Consider the following 17,070-nt stretch of genomic DNA (forward strand, 5'->3'; position numbering starts at 1 on the left):
GTATAGTGTGGGGGTAGCGAACTTCCCTGATCCAGATTCTATCAAAACAACAGGGTATATAAAGATCATATAGCACAAGACAAAAAAATCCACAGTATATATATATACACCGCAGTAGTTGTTCCCAGATGAGATGGATTATTCAATGTATTCATATTCACATATTGGTCCATATAGTATCAGCCATAATATACATATAACTCGTCGGAGGAAGTAAGGTGCAAACGGATGGTGAAACACACTGTAAATAAAAAAATAGATTAAAATCATAAAAACCACAACAGAGATATGTGACAGGGGAGGAATCTAAAGAAAAGGAGCGAAGCTGAGATTCTCATTAAGTCCATTGGGATGTACGGTATTTAGTCGCCAAATCCATCTAGATTCGAGCTGAGCCAAACGTTGGCTCTGTCTACCTCCACGAATACCCATTCTCAACGCGTCTATCCCCCGAACCCTCAGGAGGGAACTGTCACAGTCATGATGCAATTTAAAATGTTTGGGTATGGTCCTGAGTGTGGAGGGATCCATGCAGTCGATTGCCGCCACGATCCCCAATATATGTTCTCTTATTCTAACTTTAAGTTGGCGCGTTGTTAGGCCAACATAAATGAGCCCACAAGGGCAGGTGGCATAGTAGATAACAAAACGTGAGGTACATGTAATACGACATTTTATATCATAAATTTTAGTACCAGCTGCATTAGAAAAAGTACTGATCCTGTCCATATTGGGGCAGGCGACACATCGACCGCACGGAAAACTCCCACAGTCAGGACCTGATGCACCAAAGATAGTAGACGTGCCTGGTGCTGTTTGATAGTGACTGTGTACAAAATAGTCACGGAGATTCCTAGACCGGCGTACAGTGATGGGTGGGCGATCAGGAAGAATTTTTGACAATACCGGGTCTATCAAAAGGATGGGCCAAGCTTGAGTCAAACATTTCCTCTTGCGCCCAAATTGTCCATGATAGTTTGTTATAAACCTTGGTTTGTCACTGATCTTAGGACTTCTTTGCAGATAGAGCAATTCGTGCCTATTTGAATATTTGGCACGATGATACGCTCTTTTCACCACTCGTTTACTGTAGCCTCTCTCATAGAATCTCTTCTTCATATCCATAGACTGTCTAGCAAAGTCCTCGTCACTGGAACAAAGTCTGCGAAGTCGCAGAAATTGTCCAGTGGGTACTGAACGAACCATCCACGGAGGATGGGAGGACGACGCGTGAAGCAGCGTATTCGTGGAGGTATCCTTTCTATAGATGTTTGTTTGTATCAGATTATTGTGGTCCCTCGTAAGGGTAACATCAAGAAAGTTAACTGTATCCATATCCCAATTGAAAGTAATATGAATATTCATATTATTGGTGTTAAGGAGTTGCACAAAAGTCTGCAAGTCCTCAACAGAGCCCTGCCAGATCAGCAGGATATCATCAATGTAGCGCGTCCAAAAGGGGACGCGCTCCATTGATGTCTGCAGATCCGGCAGGGAGAGGTCCCTCTCCCACAGCCCCAGGAACAAATTGGCGTAGGCTGGCGCAAAGGATGCACCCATAGCTGTACCCTGGAGCTGTAGGTAGAAGGATCCCTTGAAGGTGAAGAAACTGTGGGTGAGGGAAAATTCCAAGAGGCACATCACCAGGTCAACAATATCTCTTGGTAGATTAGAGGTGTTGAGAAAGAATGCACAGGCCCTAAGACCATCCACATGCTTAATATTAGTATATAATGATTCCACATCTCCTGTCACAAGAATCATCTCTGGATCCAGGTACAATCCATCCACTTTCTTTAGTAGGTCGCCTGTATCTAGAAGGAATGATGGAAGGCTTTCTACTAGTGGTTGGAGTTTACTATCAATCCATCGGTTTACATTCTCTAGAAAGTTGCCTGTTCCAGAGATGATTGGACGCCCAGGTGGTGAGGACATATTCTTGTGGACTTTGGGCAACAAGTAGAATGTGGATATCGTTGGTTCATTAACCAATAGTGCCGAAGCCAGTCCGGCAGTGATGGTCCCATCGGCTACGGCTTTATGAATAATTTTAGACAAATCGGATGAGAAAGAGGCCAGAGGATTGAATGTCAGACATTTATAACAGGTTTTATTGTGAAGCTGTCTGAAGGCCTCTCTCTCATACATGTCTTTTGGCCACAGCACGATGTTCCCACCCTTGTCGGCCGGCTTCAACACTATATTGGGGAGGTTCTGAAGAGCATGAAGGCGGTCCCGCTCCTGTGTGGTGAGATTGTCCTTCTCTATATAGCGGGGCATACGTTCGAATTCTCTCGTGACCACCTGTACGAACAAGTCTATGTTGGCGCACGTGGACAGTGGGGGAAATTTCTTGGACCTTACTCTAATAGATGCAGGGATCTTACCTCCTTCATCCATATTGTGTTCCATGGAAAGTTCATCCAGCGTACGTAAGGCTACTTGTTCCTCTTCTGTTGGAAAGAGATTAAATTGTGTCTCATCAAAGAAGTGTTTTTTAAACATCAAGGACGTCGCAAATAAATGGAGGTCCTTGATGGCAGAAAAGACATCAAAATTACTCTTAGGTGAGAAGGAAAGGCCCCTGCCTAGCAGAGCAAGGTCCATATCAGTAAGTTTGTAGTTACTAAGGTTAATTACCTTGTTATCCCCACTGTCCATGGGCGGCTGTCTAGGCTGTCTACGTCGGTATGGATGAAAATTCGAATCGCGTGTCCTCTTCAGGCTTAGTCCTGACCGTGTAATCACGGAAGAAGACATAATGCTAGATGAATCACTAAGAGATGAAGATGATGTGATGGAGGAAGAACGTTGTGCCACAGAATGTTGAGTATTAGTCTTTCTCCAGTGATAGACCATATTGGAGGAGAAATCTCTTTGATCCCTCGCCATTTTATTGGCTTGGGTGTCATGAAGTTTTTTTACGCATAAGTCCAGGTTCCTATCGATTTGTGCGTCAAATTCTTGAAGTTTCTCATTCGGACAACTACTTCTAAGTGTATTCTGTGCTTCATCAATAGAAACATCCAGGGCTGTAATAGCCTTAGTGTTAAGATCAATTAGTAATTTCATAAATCCAAATGAACATGTATTACAATGGTCTTCCCAACTGGAGATAAAGTCTGTATCATCCACCACAAATGTAGGGATCACCCGTACTCTCAGACCTCTCGGGATAAGTTTATTGGTGATGTACCTCTGTAGGAAGGCCCTATTCCACCACAGCTTAGTCCGCCTCAAAATCAATGCCTGAATAGACCGGACCTGAGAATCCCAGCTTCGCTCACTCTCCACCTGTGGTTCCGCACTGCCTGCGCCAAATACCTGATCCATTTGACCGAGCCAGGTCTTTTCCTTGGCTCTAAAATCCATCACTATTGGAAACAAAAATTCTGTGCATAACACAAACACAATAATCCAATGTAAGTTTCTCAATCGGTGCATATTAAAGATAGTGTGTCTCTTGCTAAATAGCTAGCACCTACTGATGAAAATCAAGGTTGGGTCGTTTGAACATAGTTAAATACTTGAAGAGAAAGAATACGACCATATCAACCCAAAGTTGTAATAAAAATTAACTTTTATTCATAAATAGTATAAAAAGTTACTACATAGTCAATATAGGGCACAGTACAGAAATACGAAAAGACATATAACATGTAGAAAAAAACGTCTCACTGAATGGCTGATACTATATGGACCAATATGTGAATATGAATACATTGAATAATCCATCTCATCTGGGAACAACTACTGCGGTGTATATATATATACTGTGGATTTTTTTGTCTTGTGCTATATGATCTTTATATACCCTGTTGTTTTGATAGAATCTGGATCAGAGAAGTTCGCTACCCCCACACTATACATGATTCTCTGTGAACTTGTGATGATATATGTGATGTTATCTCTATTTTTTAAAATCTCACTTAGTATATATTACTGGTGTGGCAATATGGCCCTTACACATTTACTTATATACTTATGGGATTGCAAATGATCTATACTAGCCCCCTGTATGATGGGATATATATAATTGATGTAATGATGTATTATTTGATTGTCATAATGTTAAGTTGCTGGACTGTGACATAGTGTTACTATATGATACATCCATATACTGAAGTGGTGGCAGTGGGAAAGAGAAAAAATATACTATATTGCGCAAGAATAGTATATATCTTTCGGTATGTTCCCCAATTATGTGAATCTAATAGGACCTGACGCGCGAGCGTCGCCGCTTTCTGAGTACCCCGTGCCGCCTGGCGTCTTTATGCAAGGACCTGCATCACATGGGTCCATGTGACCATCATGTGATTCCTTGCATGACGCCCGCGTCACTGGTTGCTTAGCAGCGGGGACGCTACGCGCGTCACTACGGGTCCACCCCCTCCATCTGATTGGCCAGCATGGTATTTAAGTCCATACTCCCCCGGAGGAAGTTGACGCCCCCTGAAGAAGGCAAACGCCGAAACGTGCGTTGGGGTGGGCGAGCGGTCCACGTGGGGGAGCCCCGACATTACAGCTTGTAGCCCAGGTAACCTTCTTGATATTATGCAGTATTTGCCTTTATTCAACTCTACGCCTACCTATTTTCATACTGTGCATCTGATATGATGAAAAGCACAGTCTAGTAGCCCACATATGGCATTCAGATAGTACTGATTATGAGTCCCCCCTGAGGAAATCTTCAAGTACTCTAATACTGCCTGTGACATGCATTACTATATGGATATTATTATGGGTATTTCTCTGTGGCTATCCGATAGTCCTCCTTATTGACATTACAGATGAAGGACTAGATATATATATGTTTTTGCTGTGGTGCTGAGGCCCCCCCCTTCGTTATTTGTGGACCACATCGTCCCTTCAGTGAGACGGTTTTTTCTACATGTTATATGTCTTTTCGTATTTCTGTACTGTGCCCTATATTGACTATGTAGTAACTTTTTATACTATTTATGAATAAAAGTTAATTTTTATTACAACTTTGGGTTGATATGGTCGTATTCTTTCTCTTCAAGTATTTAACTATGTTCAAACAAACCAACCTTGATTTTCATCAGTAGGTGCTAGCTATTTAGCAAGAGACACACTATCTTTAATATGCACCGATTGAGAAACTTACATTGAATGCAATACTTATGTAGTTTTATTTCTGGCATATCATACATTTTACAAACTATTTTGTAATGTTAGTGCAGAAAATGTAAAAAAAAAAAGCTGATCCTGTAAGCATTGGTGGTATAGTGGTGAGCATAGCTGCCTTCCAAGCAGTTGACCCGGGTTCAATTCCCGGCCAATACAAAACATTGGTGGTTTTTTTTTTCAGGCACGTCATACTTTTTACTAACAATTTTGTAGGGTTAGTGCAGAAAATGTGAAAAAAATGCTGGGTACCTTAAGCATTTTTGGTATAGTGGTGAGCAAACCTGCCTTCCAAGCAGTTGACCTGCGAGTGATTCCTGGTCAATGCAATACTTATGTGGGTTTTTTTTTCCTGGCACGTCTTACTTTTTACTAATAATTTCGTATTGTTAGTGCAGAAAATGTAAGAAAAAAACATGGCTTTTGTAAGTGTTGGTGGTATAGTGGTGAGCATATCTGCCTTCCAAGCAGTTGACCCGGCCAATACTAAACATCGGTGTTTTTTTTTTTCAGGCACGTCATACTTTTTACTGACAATTTTGTAGGGTTAGTGCAGAAAATATGAAAAAAATGCTGGGTACCTTAAGCATTTTTGGTATAGTGGTGAGCAAACCTGCCTTCCAAGCAGTTGACCTGCGATTGATTCCTGGTCAATGCAATACTTATGTGGGTTTTTTATTCCTGGCACCTCTTACTTTTTACTAATAATTTCGTATTGTTAGTGCAGAAAATGTAAGAAAAAAACATGGCTTCTGTAAGTGTTGGTGGTATAGTGGTGAGAATCGCTGCTTTCCAAGTAGTTGACCCGAGTTCGATTCTCAGCCAACGCATGAATTGTTTTTCACATTTGGTGATGCTTTTAGTCTGTTTTAATTTTTCGTGTTAAGTCTCAGGCTCTTCTTTCTTCTTAGAGTTTAGCAACCACGAAAATGAGAAAAAAATTGAAGAGAATATTTCTTAGCTTTTTTTCAACTGTCTCATCTAACTGATCTTCTGCTCTTCAGTTGTTGATTAAACACTTTGTAGGGTTAGTCTCCAATATGAAAGCAATGTCAGGGTTGGCATTGGTGTTATGCTGGTGGGTGTAGTTGCTTTTAAAACAATAGGCAATAGTTTAATTCTTGAAGAACTCATTGTTTTTTTGCATTTGGTGGTGTTTGGACTCTTTTTCACTTTCTGTGCTAAGGCTTATGCTTTTATTTCTTTCTTGGTAACACTTTAGCTACCTTAGTTGGCAAAAAGCAAAGCTAATTGAGAGAATTTGTAGGCAGAGGTGGAAAAGCTACATAACTGATTCCAAAAACTCCTCTGTCTTTAGAGTTAGTGTTAAAAATGCCAAAAATGGCAGAGGTCTTTAGGGGGAATTTGGTGCTGCTGTTGACTCTTTGTAATCTGTTTGAGCTAAGGCTCATAGTGTACTTTCTTTCTTGGTAAGAGTTTAGTTACCTTATTGGCAAAAAAGTGAAAATAATTGAGAGAATTGTAAGAATTGGTAGAAAAGCTCCATAGCTGATTCACAAGAATTTATCTTTGAGTTTTGGACAATGCTTTGCCTTGTTTTTAAACTTTTTAGTAATTGGCTCTTTCAAGACATATTCAGTCTTCCTTTTTTACGTAAAACTTTAGCAGATTTAACAGCCAAAATCCCAAACCAGTCAAGTGGGTTCATGCATTGGTGGTATAGTGGTGAGCATAGCTGCTTCCCATGCAGTTGATGCGGGTTCGATTTCCAGCCAATGCAATACTTATGTAGTTTTATTTCTGGCATATCATACATTTTACAAACTATTTTGTAATGTTAGTGCAGAAAATGTAAAAAAAAAATATGACCCTGTAAGCATTGGTGGTATAGTGGTGAGCATAGCTGCCTTCCAAGCAGTTGACCCGGGTTCGATTCCCGGCCAATGCAATAATTATGTAGTTTTATTTCTGGCATATCATACATTTTACAAACTATTTTGTAATGTTAGTGCAGAAAATGTAAAAAAAAAAGCTGATCCTGTAAGCATTGGTGGTATAGTAGTGAGCATAGCTGCCTTCCAAGCAGTTGACTCGGGTTTGATTCCCGGCCAACGCATGAATTGTTTTTCACATTTGGTGATGGTTTTAGTCTGTTTTAATTTTTCGTGTTAAGGCTCATGCTCTTCTTTCTTCTTAGAGTTTAGCAACCACGAAAATGAGAAAAAAATTGAAGAGAATATTTCTTAGCTTTTTTTCAACTGTCTCATCTAACTGATCTTCTGCTCTTCAGTTGTTGATTAAATACTTTGTAGGGTTAGTCTCCAATAGAGATGAGCGGTGTTCGACTAGAACTGTTCGCCAATCTCAAATTCGAGCTGTTTTGGGCGGTGTTCGAGTTGTTCGACGAACCCGAACGATTTGCAAAAAATTCGGCTGTTCGAGGTTATGTTCGATAACTGTTCGTGCACCAAAAGCGTGTCCTGCATGTATGGCGCTATTTAGAGCACCAATCATGCTGGGATTGTCTGCCACTCACTGTAATGCCACAGCCATGGTGGTTGTGGCATTAGAGTGATTGCCCAAATCGATGGGAACTGTGATCACAGTGAAACATGAAAAGCCGGCAATTCAGCAGCGGCATATACCGGTACCCGACAATTTAGAACAGAAAGAATAGAGCATCACACATAGATTAGATAGATAGAAACATGTCAGTCACATATATATAAAGTAAAGTGACAGTGTTGCTTACTGTACTTGTCATTTAGTGTAAAGGATTTATCAAAAAAAACAATAGTGTTTTCATGCACCGTCTCTTTAAAAAAGCCGGCCGGCAATTCAGCAGCGGTACCCGACAATTTATAACAGACAGAATAGAGCTTCACACATAGATTAGATAGATAGAAACATGTCAGTCACATATATATGAAGTACAGTGACAGTGTTGATTACTGTACTTGTCATTTAGTGTAAAGGATTTATTAAAAATAATAATAGTGTTTTCATGCACCGTCTCTTTAAAAAAGCCGGCCGGCAATTCAGCATCTGTACCCAACAATTTAGAATAGAAGGAATAGAGAATCACACATAGATTAGGTAGATAGAAACATGTCAGTCACATATATATGAAGTACAGTGACAGTGTTGCTTACTGTACTTGTCATTTAGTATAAAGGATTTATTAAAAAAAATAATAGTGTTTTCATGCACTGTCTCTTTAAAAAAGCCGGACGGCAATTCAGCATCTGTACCCGACAATTTAGAGTAGAAGGAATAGAGAATCACACATAGATTAGATAGATAGAAACAGGTCAGTCACATATATATGAAGTACAGTGACAGTGTTGCTTACTGTACTTGTCATTTAGTGTAAAGGATTTATTAAAAAAAAATAATAGTGTTTTCATGCACCGTCTCTTTAAAAAAGCCGGCCGGCAATTCAGCATCTGTACCCGACAATTTAGAATAGAAGGAATAGAGAATCACACATAGATTAGATAGATAGAAACATGTCAGTCACATATATATGAAGTACAGTGACAGTGTTGATTACTGTACTTGTCATTTAGTGTTAAAATAAAGGATTTATTTAAAAAAAAATTGGCGTGGGGATCCCCATAGTTTTAGGCTCTAGCGGAGGTTAAGCAGACAGCTGGGGCAGATGTTTGAAGCCTGGGAAGGGGGTAATACCCACGGAGCTTCCCAGGCTACTAATATCAGCCCCCAGCGGAATACCTAGCCTTTACTAGCTATTAAAATGGGGACCCCCAAAAAAATGACGTGGGGTCCCCCCTATTTTAATAGCTAGCAAAGGCTAGGCAGACAGCTGGGGGCTGATATTAATAGCCCAGGAAGGGTTCCATGAATATTGGCCCCCTCCCAGGGTAGAAACACCAGCCGTCAGCCGCCCCAGAAATGGCGCATCCTTAGGATGCGCCAATTCTGGCACTTAGCCTCGCTCTTCCCACTGCCCTGTAGCGGTGGCAGTGGGGTAATAGGGTTGGGGTTGATGTCAGCTTATTATGCCAGCTGACATCAAGCCCAGGTTAGTAATGGAGAGGCGTCTATAAGACACCCCCATTACTAACCCCATAGTCAAAGTTAAAAGAAAACACAAACACCCAGAATAAAGTCCTTTAATTGAAATAAAGACACATTCCTTTATTGTTCTAAATTAAACCATACTTACCATCACGCCCATTCCAGCTGAAGCCAACGATCTCCTGCAATAAAAGAAAAATAATAAAGCAACCTCATCCTTACCTTTCCATGGTTCCCACGACAGCTTCAGCTCTGCTACATCGAGATAACAGGCTGGACCGCAGCAGAACGCTGCCATCCAGCCTGTCATCCCGCGGACACTGAGAAGCGCAGGCATGCTTGCGCTCTGCAGTGTCTGGCTGTGACGGCATCCAGATGAGCCGAGTTCATGTCCAATGAACTCGGCGCACCTCATGCACGTCACTGACAGCGTGGGAGAATTCTCCTGCACTCAGCACTTCAGCGTGAGAATTCTCCCACGCTGTCAGTGACGTACATGAGGTCAGCTGAGTTCATTGGACATGAATGAGCTCACCTCATGCACGTCACTGACAGCGTGGGAGAATTCTCACGCTGAAGCGCTGAGTGCAGGAGAATTTTCCCACGCTGTCAGTGACGTGCATGAGGTGAGCTCATTCATGTCCAATGAACTCAGCTGACCTCATGTACGTCACTGACAGCGTGGGAGAATTTTAACGCTGAAGTGCTGAGTGCAGGAGAATTCTCCCACGCTGTCAGTGACGTGCATGAGGTGAGCCGAGTTCATTGGACATGAACTTGTCTCATCTTTATGGCGTCACAGCGAGACACTGAGGAGCGCAAGCATGCCTGCGCTTCTCAGTGTCCGCGGTATGACAGGCTGGATGGCAGCGTTCTGCTGCGGTCCAGCCTGTCATCTCGATGTAGCAGAGCTGAAGCTGTCGTGGGAACCATGGAAAGGTAAAGATGAGGTTGCTTAATTATTTTACTTTTATTGCAGAAGACATTGGCTTCAGCTGGAATGGGCGTGACGGTAAGTATGGTTTAATTTAGAACAATAAAGAATTGTGTGTTTATTTCAATTAAAGGACTTTATTCTGGGTGTTTGTGTTTTTTTTAAATACTTTACTAGAAATTCATGGTGGTCATGTCTAATATTGGCGTGACCCCATGAATTTCGGGCTTAGGGCCAGCTGATAATGCCAAGCTGGCCTTAACCCCTTTATTACCCAGTGAGCCACCGCACCAGGGCCCTGGATGAGTTGGGTACAGCGCCAGAAGATGGCGCTTCTATGAACGCGCTATTTTCTGGGGCGGCTGCGGACTGCAATTTGCAGCGGGTGGGGCCCAGAAAGCTTGGGCCTCCCTGCGCTGCGGATTCCAGCTCCCAGCTGCCTAGTTGTACCTGGCTGGGCACAAAAATAGGGTGAAGCCCCACGCATTTTTTTTTTAAAATTATTTCATGAAATTCATGGAATAATTAAGAAAAAAAGGGCTACCCTATATTGTTGTGTCCAACCAGGTACAAATAGGCAGCTGGTGGTTGGGGGCAGCCCGTCCCTGCCTGCTGTACCTGGCTGGACACAAATATAGTGCGAAGCCCCACGTCAATTTTTTTTTAATTATTTCATGAAATAATTTTTTTAAAAAAGGGCTTCCCTATATTGTTGTGTCTGGCCAGGTACAAATAGGCAGCTGGTGGTTGGGGGCAGCCCGTTCCTGCCTGCTGTACCTGACTGGACACAAATATAGGGCGAAGCCCCACGTCAATTTTTTTTAAATTATTTCAGGAAATTCATGAAATAATGAAAAAAAAATTGATGTTGGGCTTCGCCCTATATTTGTGTCCAGTCAGGTACAGCAGGCAGGAACGGGCTGCTCCCAACCACCAGCTGCCTATTTGTACCTAGCCGGACACAACAATATAGGGAAGCCCTTTTTTTCTTAATTATTCCAAGAATTTCATGAATTTAAAAAAAAAATACGTGGAGCTTCGCCCTATTTTTGTGTCCAGCCAGGTACAACTAGGCAGCTGGGGGCTGGAATCTGCAGCGCAGGGAGGCCCAAGCTTTCTGGGCCCCACCCGCTGCAAATTGCAGTCCGCAGCCGCCCCGGAAAATGGCGCGTTCATAGAAGCGCCATCTTCTGGCGCTGTACCCAACTCATCCAGGGCCCTGGTGCGGTGGCTCACTGGGTAATAAAGGGGTTAAGGCCAGCTTGGCATTATCAGCTGGCCCTAAGCCCGAAATTCATGGAGTCACGCCAATAATAGACATGACCACCATGAATTTCTAGTAAAGTATTTAAAAAAAACACAACACCCAGAAAAAAGTCCTTTAATTGAAATAAACACACAATTCTTTATTGTTCTAAATTAAACCATACTTACCATCACGCCCATTCCAGCTGAAGCCAATGATCTCCTGCAATAAAAGTAAAATAATAAAGCAACATCATCCTTACCTTTCCATGGCTCCCACGACAGCTTCAGCTCTGCTACATCGATATGACAGGCTGGACCGCAGCAGAACGCTGCCATCCAGCCTGTCATCCCGCAGACACTGAGAAGCGCAGGCTTGCTTGCGCTACTCAGTGTCTGGCTGTGACGGCATCCAGATGAGCCGAGGTCATGTCCAATGAACTCGGCGCACCTCATGCACGTCACTGACAGCGTGGGAAAATTCTCACGCTGAAGCGCTGAGTGCAGGAGAATTTTCCCACGCTGTCAGTGACGTATATGAGGTGAGCTGAGTTCATTGTCGGCTCATCTGGATGCCGTCACAGTCAGACACTGAGGAGCGCAAGCATGCCTGCGCTTCTCAGTGTCTGCGGGATGACAGGCTGGATGGCAGCGTTCTGCAGGTCCAGCCTGTCATCTCGATGTAGCAGAGCTGAAGCTGTCGTGGGAACCATGGAAAGGTAAGGATGAGGTTGCTTTATTATTTTTCTTTTCTTGGAGGAGATCGTTGGCTTCAGCTGGAATGGGCGTGATGGTAAGTATGGTTTAATTTAGAACAATAAAGAATTGTGTCTTTATTTCAATTAAAGGACTTTATTCTGGGTGTTTGTGGTTTTTTTTAACTTTGACTATGGGGTTAGTAATGGAGGTGTCTTATAGACGCCTCTCCATTACTAACCTGGGCTTGATGTCAGCTGGCATTATAAGCTGACATCAACCCCAACCCTATTACCCCCTGCCAAGAGCGAGGCTAAGTGCCAGAATTGGCGCATCCTATGGATGCGCCATTTCTGGGGCGGCTGACGGCTGGTGTTTCTACCCTGGGAGGGGGCCAATATTCATGGCTCCCTTCCTGGGCTATTAATATCAGCCCCCAGCTGTCTGCCTAGCCTTTGCTAGCTATTAAATTAGGGGGGACCCCACGTCATTTTTTTGGGGGGGTCCTCCATTTTAATAGCTAGTAAAGGCTAGGTATTCAGCTGGGGGCTGATATTAGTAGCCTGGGAAGCTCCGTGGGTATTACCCCCTTCGCAGGCTTCAAACATCTGCCCCAGCTGTCTGCTTAACCTCCGCTAGAGACTAAAATTACGGGGAACCCTACGCCAATTTTATTTAATAATAAATCCTTTATTTTAATACTAAATGACAAGTACAGTAACCAACACTATCACTGTACTTATTATATATGTGACTGACATGTTTCTATCTATCTAATCTATGTGTGAAGCTCTATTCTGTCTGTTATAAATTGTCGGGTACAGATGCTGAATTGCCGGCCGGCTTTTTTAAAGGGACGGTGCATGAAAACACTATTATTTTTTTTAATAAATCCTTTACACTAAATGACAAGTACAGTAAGCAACACTGTCACTGTACTTCATATATATGTGACTGACATGTTTCTATCTATCTAATCTATGTGTGATGCTCTATTCCTTCATGTCTAAATTGTCGGGTACCGGTGTATGCCGCTGCTGAATTGCCGGCCGGCTTTTTTAAAGAAAGCGTCTTCTGAGCAGTTTGTCAGCTTTTGGACACCTTTGAAGGTGTTTTCTATGTGTTCCTATGTGTGTTTGTTTGCCTGCCATTGGTTTTAACGGTGTTCGACGAACAGTTCCTCGAACATCCCGGTGTTCGACGAACCGAACCGAACCCAAACACTATGGGGGTGGCTCAACACTAGTCTCCAATACGAAAGCAATGTCAGGGTTGGCACTGGTGTTATGCTGGTGGGTGTAGTTGCTTTTAAAACAATAGGCCATAGTTTAATTCTTGAAGAACTCATTGTTTTTTTGCATTTGGTGGTGTTTGGAATCTTTTTCACTTTCTGTGCTAAGGCTTATGCTTTTATTTCTTTCTTGGTAACACTTTAGCTACCTTAGTGGGCAGAAAGCAAAGCTAATTGAGAGAATTTGTAGGCAGAGGTGGAAAAGCTACATAACTGATTCCAAAAACTCCTCTGTCTTTAGAGTTAGTGTTAAAAATGCCAAAAATGGCAGAGGTCTTTAGGGGGAATTTGGTGCTGCTGTTGACTCTTTGTAATCTGTTTGAGCTAAGGCTCATAGTGTACTTTCTTTCTTGGTAAGAGTTTAGTTACCTTATTGGCAAAAAAGTGAAAATAATTGAGAGAATTGTAAGAATTGGTGGAAAAGCTACATAGCTGATTCACAAGAATTCATCTTTGAGTTTTGGACAATGCTTTGCCTTGTTTTTAAACTTTTTAGTAATTGGCTCTTTCAAGACATATTCAGTCCTCCTTTTTTAAGTAAAACTTTAGCAGATTTAACAGCCAAAGTCCCAAACCAGTCAAGTGGGTTCATGCATTGGTGGTATATTGGTGAGCATAGCTGCTTCCCAAGCAGTTGACCCGGGTTTGATTTCCAGCCAATGCAATACTTATGTAGTTTTATTTTCGGCATATCATACATTTTACAAACTATTTTGTAATGTTAGTGCAGAAAATGTAAAAAAAAAAGCTGACCCTGTAAGCATTGGTGGTATAGTGGTGAGCATAGCTGCCTTCCAAGCAGTTGACCGGGTTCAATTCCTGGCCAATACAAAACATCTGTGGTTTTTTTTTTCAGGCACGTCATACTTTTTACTAACAATTTTGTAGGGTTAGTGCAGAAAATGTGAAAAAAAAGCTGGGTACCTTAAGCATTTTTGGTATAGTGGTGAGCAAACCTGCCTTCCAAGCAGTTGACCTGCGATTGATTCCTGGTCAATGCAATACTTATGTGGGGTTTTTTTTCCTGGCACGTCTTACTTTTTACTAATAATTTCGTATTGTTAGTGCAGAAAATGTAAGAAAAAACATGGCGTCTGTAAGTGTTGGTGGTATAGTGGTGAGCATAGGTGCCTTCCAAGCAGTTGATCCGGTTTCAACTCCCAGCCAACGCATGAATTGTTTTTCACATTTGGTGATGCTTTTATTCTGTTTTAATTTTTCGTGTTAAGGCTCATGTTCTTCTTTCTTCTTAGAGTTTAGCAACCACGAAAATGAGAAAAAAATTGAAGAAAATATTTCTTAGCTTTTTTTCAACTGTCTCATCTAACTGATCTTCTGCTCTTCAGTTGTTGATTAAACACTTTGTAGGGTTAGTCTCCAATATGAAAGCAATGTCAGGGTTGGCATTGGTGTTATGCTGGTGGGTGTAGTTGCTTTTAAAACAATAGGCCATAGTTTAATTCTTGAAGAACTCATTGTTTTTTTGCATTTGGTGGTGTTTGGACTCTTTTTCACTTTCTGTGCTAAGGCTCATGCTTTTATTTCTTTCTTGGTAACACTTTAGCTACCTTAGTTGGCAAAAAGCAAAGCTAATAGAAAGAATTTGTAGGCAGAGGTGGAAAAGCTACATAACTGATTCAAAAAACTCCTCTGTCTTTAGAGTTAGTGTTAAAAATGCCAAAAATGGCAGAGGTCTTTAGGGGTAAATTGGTGCTGCTGTTGACTCTTTGTAATCTTTTTGAGCTAAGGCTCATAGTGTACTTTCTTTCTTGGTAAGAGTTTAGTTACCTTATTGGCAAAAAAGTGAAAATAATTGAGAGAATTGTAAGAATTGGTGGAAAAGCTCCATAGCTGATTCACAAGAATTCATCTTTGAGTTTTGGACAATGCTTTGCCTTGTTTTTAAACTTTTTAGTAATTGGCTCTTTCAAGACATATTCAGTCCTCCTTTTTTTAAGTAAAACTTTAGCAGATTTAACAGCCAAAATCCCAAATCAGTCAAGTCGGTTCATGCATTGGTGGTATAGTGGTGAGCATTGCTGCTTCCCAAGCAGTTGACCCGGGTTCGATTTCCAGCCAATGCAATACTTATGTAGTTTTATTTCTGGCATATCATACATTTTACAAACTATTTTGTAATGTTAGTGCAGAAAATGTAAAAAAAAAAGCTGACCCTGTAAGCATTGGTGGTATAGTGGTGAGCATAGCTGCCTTCCAAGCAGTTGACCCGCGTTCAATTCCCGGCCAATACAAAACATCGGTGTTTTTTTTTTCAGGAACGTCATACTTTTTACTAACAATTTTGTAGGGTTAGTGCAGAAAATATGAAAAAAATGCTGGGTACCTTAAGCATTTTTGGTATAGTGGTGAGCAAACCTGCCTTCTAAGCACTTGACCTGCGATTGATTAATGGTCAATGCAATACTTATGTGGGTTTTTTTTTCCTGGCACGTCTTGCTTTTTACTAATAATTTCGTATTGTTAGTGCAGAAAATGTAAGAAAAAAACATGGCTTCTGTAAATGTTGGTCGTATAGTGGTGAGAATCGTTGCCTTCCAAGTATTTGACCCGAGTTCGATTCTCAGCCAACGCATGAATTGTTTTTCACATTTGGTGATGCTTTTAGTCTGTTTTAATTTTTCGTGTTAAGTCTCAGGCTCTTCTTTCTTCTTAGAGTTTAGCAACCACGAAAATGAGAAAAAAATTGAAGAGAATATTTCTTAGCTTTTTTTCAACTGTCTCATCTAACTGATCTTCTGCTCTTCAGTTGTTGATTAAACACTTTGTAGGGTTAGTCTCCAATATGAAAGCAATGTCAGGGTTGGCATTGGTGTTATGCTGGTGGGTGTAGTTGCTTTTAAAACAATAGGCCATAGTTTAATTCTTGAAGAACTCATTGTTTTTTTGCATTTGGTGGTGTTTCGACTCTTTTTCACTTTCTGTGCTAAGGCTTATGCTTTTATTTCTTTCTTGGTAACACTTTAGCTACCTTAGTTGGCAAAAAGCAAAGCTAATTGAGAGAATTTGTAGGCAGAGATGGAAGAGCTACATAACTGATTCCAAAAACTCCTCTGTCTTTAGAGTTAGTGTTAAAAATGCCAAAAATGGCAGAGGTCTTTAGGGGTATTTTGGTGCTGGTGCTGACTCTTTGTAATCTTTTTGAGCTAAGGCTCATAGTGTACTTTCTTTCTTGCTAAGAGTTTAGTTACCTTATTGGCAAAAAAGTGAAAATAATTGAGAGAATTGTAAGAATTGGTGGAAAAGCTCCATAGCTGATTCACAAGAATTCATCTTTGAGTTTTGGACAATGCTTTGCCTTGTTTTTAAACTTTTTAGTAATTGGCTCTTTCAAGACATATTCAGTCCTCCTTTTTTTAAGTAAAACTTTAGCAGATTTAACAGCCATAATCCCAAACCAGTCAAGTTGGTTTATGCGTTGGTGGTATAGTGGTGAGCATAGCTGCTTCCCAAGCAGTTGACCCGGGTTCGATTCCTGGCCAATGCAATACTTATGTAGTTTTATTTCTGGCATATCATACATTTTACAAACTATTTTGTAATGTTAGTGCAGAAAATGTAAAAAAAAAAGCTGATCCTGTAAGCATTGGTGGTATAGTGGTGAGCATAGCTGCCTTCCAAGCAGTTGATACGGGTTCGATTCCTGGCCAATGCAAAACATAGGTGTGTTTTTTTTTCAGGCACGTCATAATTTTTACTAACAATTTTGTAGGGTTAGTGCAGAAAATGTGAAAAA

General features: G+C 41.3%; 3 non-coding genes across 3 annotated transcripts; all 3 read left to right on the forward strand.

Moving 5' to 3' along the window:
* The first annotated feature begins 5,235 nt into the window (after positions 1-5,235).
* On the forward strand, positions 5,236-5,307 carry TRNAG-UCC (transfer RNA glycine (anticodon UCC)). Its single transcript has one exon. It is a non-coding gene; the product is annotated as a tRNA-Gly (tRNA).
* Positions 5,308-6,985: 1,678 nt separating this feature from the next.
* Positions 6,986-7,057, forward strand: TRNAG-UCC (transfer RNA glycine (anticodon UCC)). The gene has a single exon. It is a non-coding gene; the product is annotated as a tRNA-Gly (tRNA).
* A 9,692-nt stretch (positions 7,058-16,749) lies between these two features.
* TRNAG-CCC (transfer RNA glycine (anticodon CCC)) lies at positions 16,750-16,821 on the forward strand. Its single transcript has one exon. It is a non-coding gene; the product is annotated as a tRNA-Gly (tRNA).
* The last annotated feature ends 249 nt before the right edge of the window (positions 16,822-17,070 follow it).

Source organism: Phyllobates terribilis, unplaced genomic scaffold, assembly GCF_046119375.1.
Source record: "Phyllobates terribilis strain yellow unplaced genomic scaffold, ASM4611937v1 Scaffold_3__8_contigs__length_932513732, whole genome shotgun sequence".
Taxonomy (NCBI): domain Eukaryota; kingdom Metazoa; phylum Chordata; class Amphibia; order Anura; family Dendrobatidae; genus Phyllobates; species Phyllobates terribilis.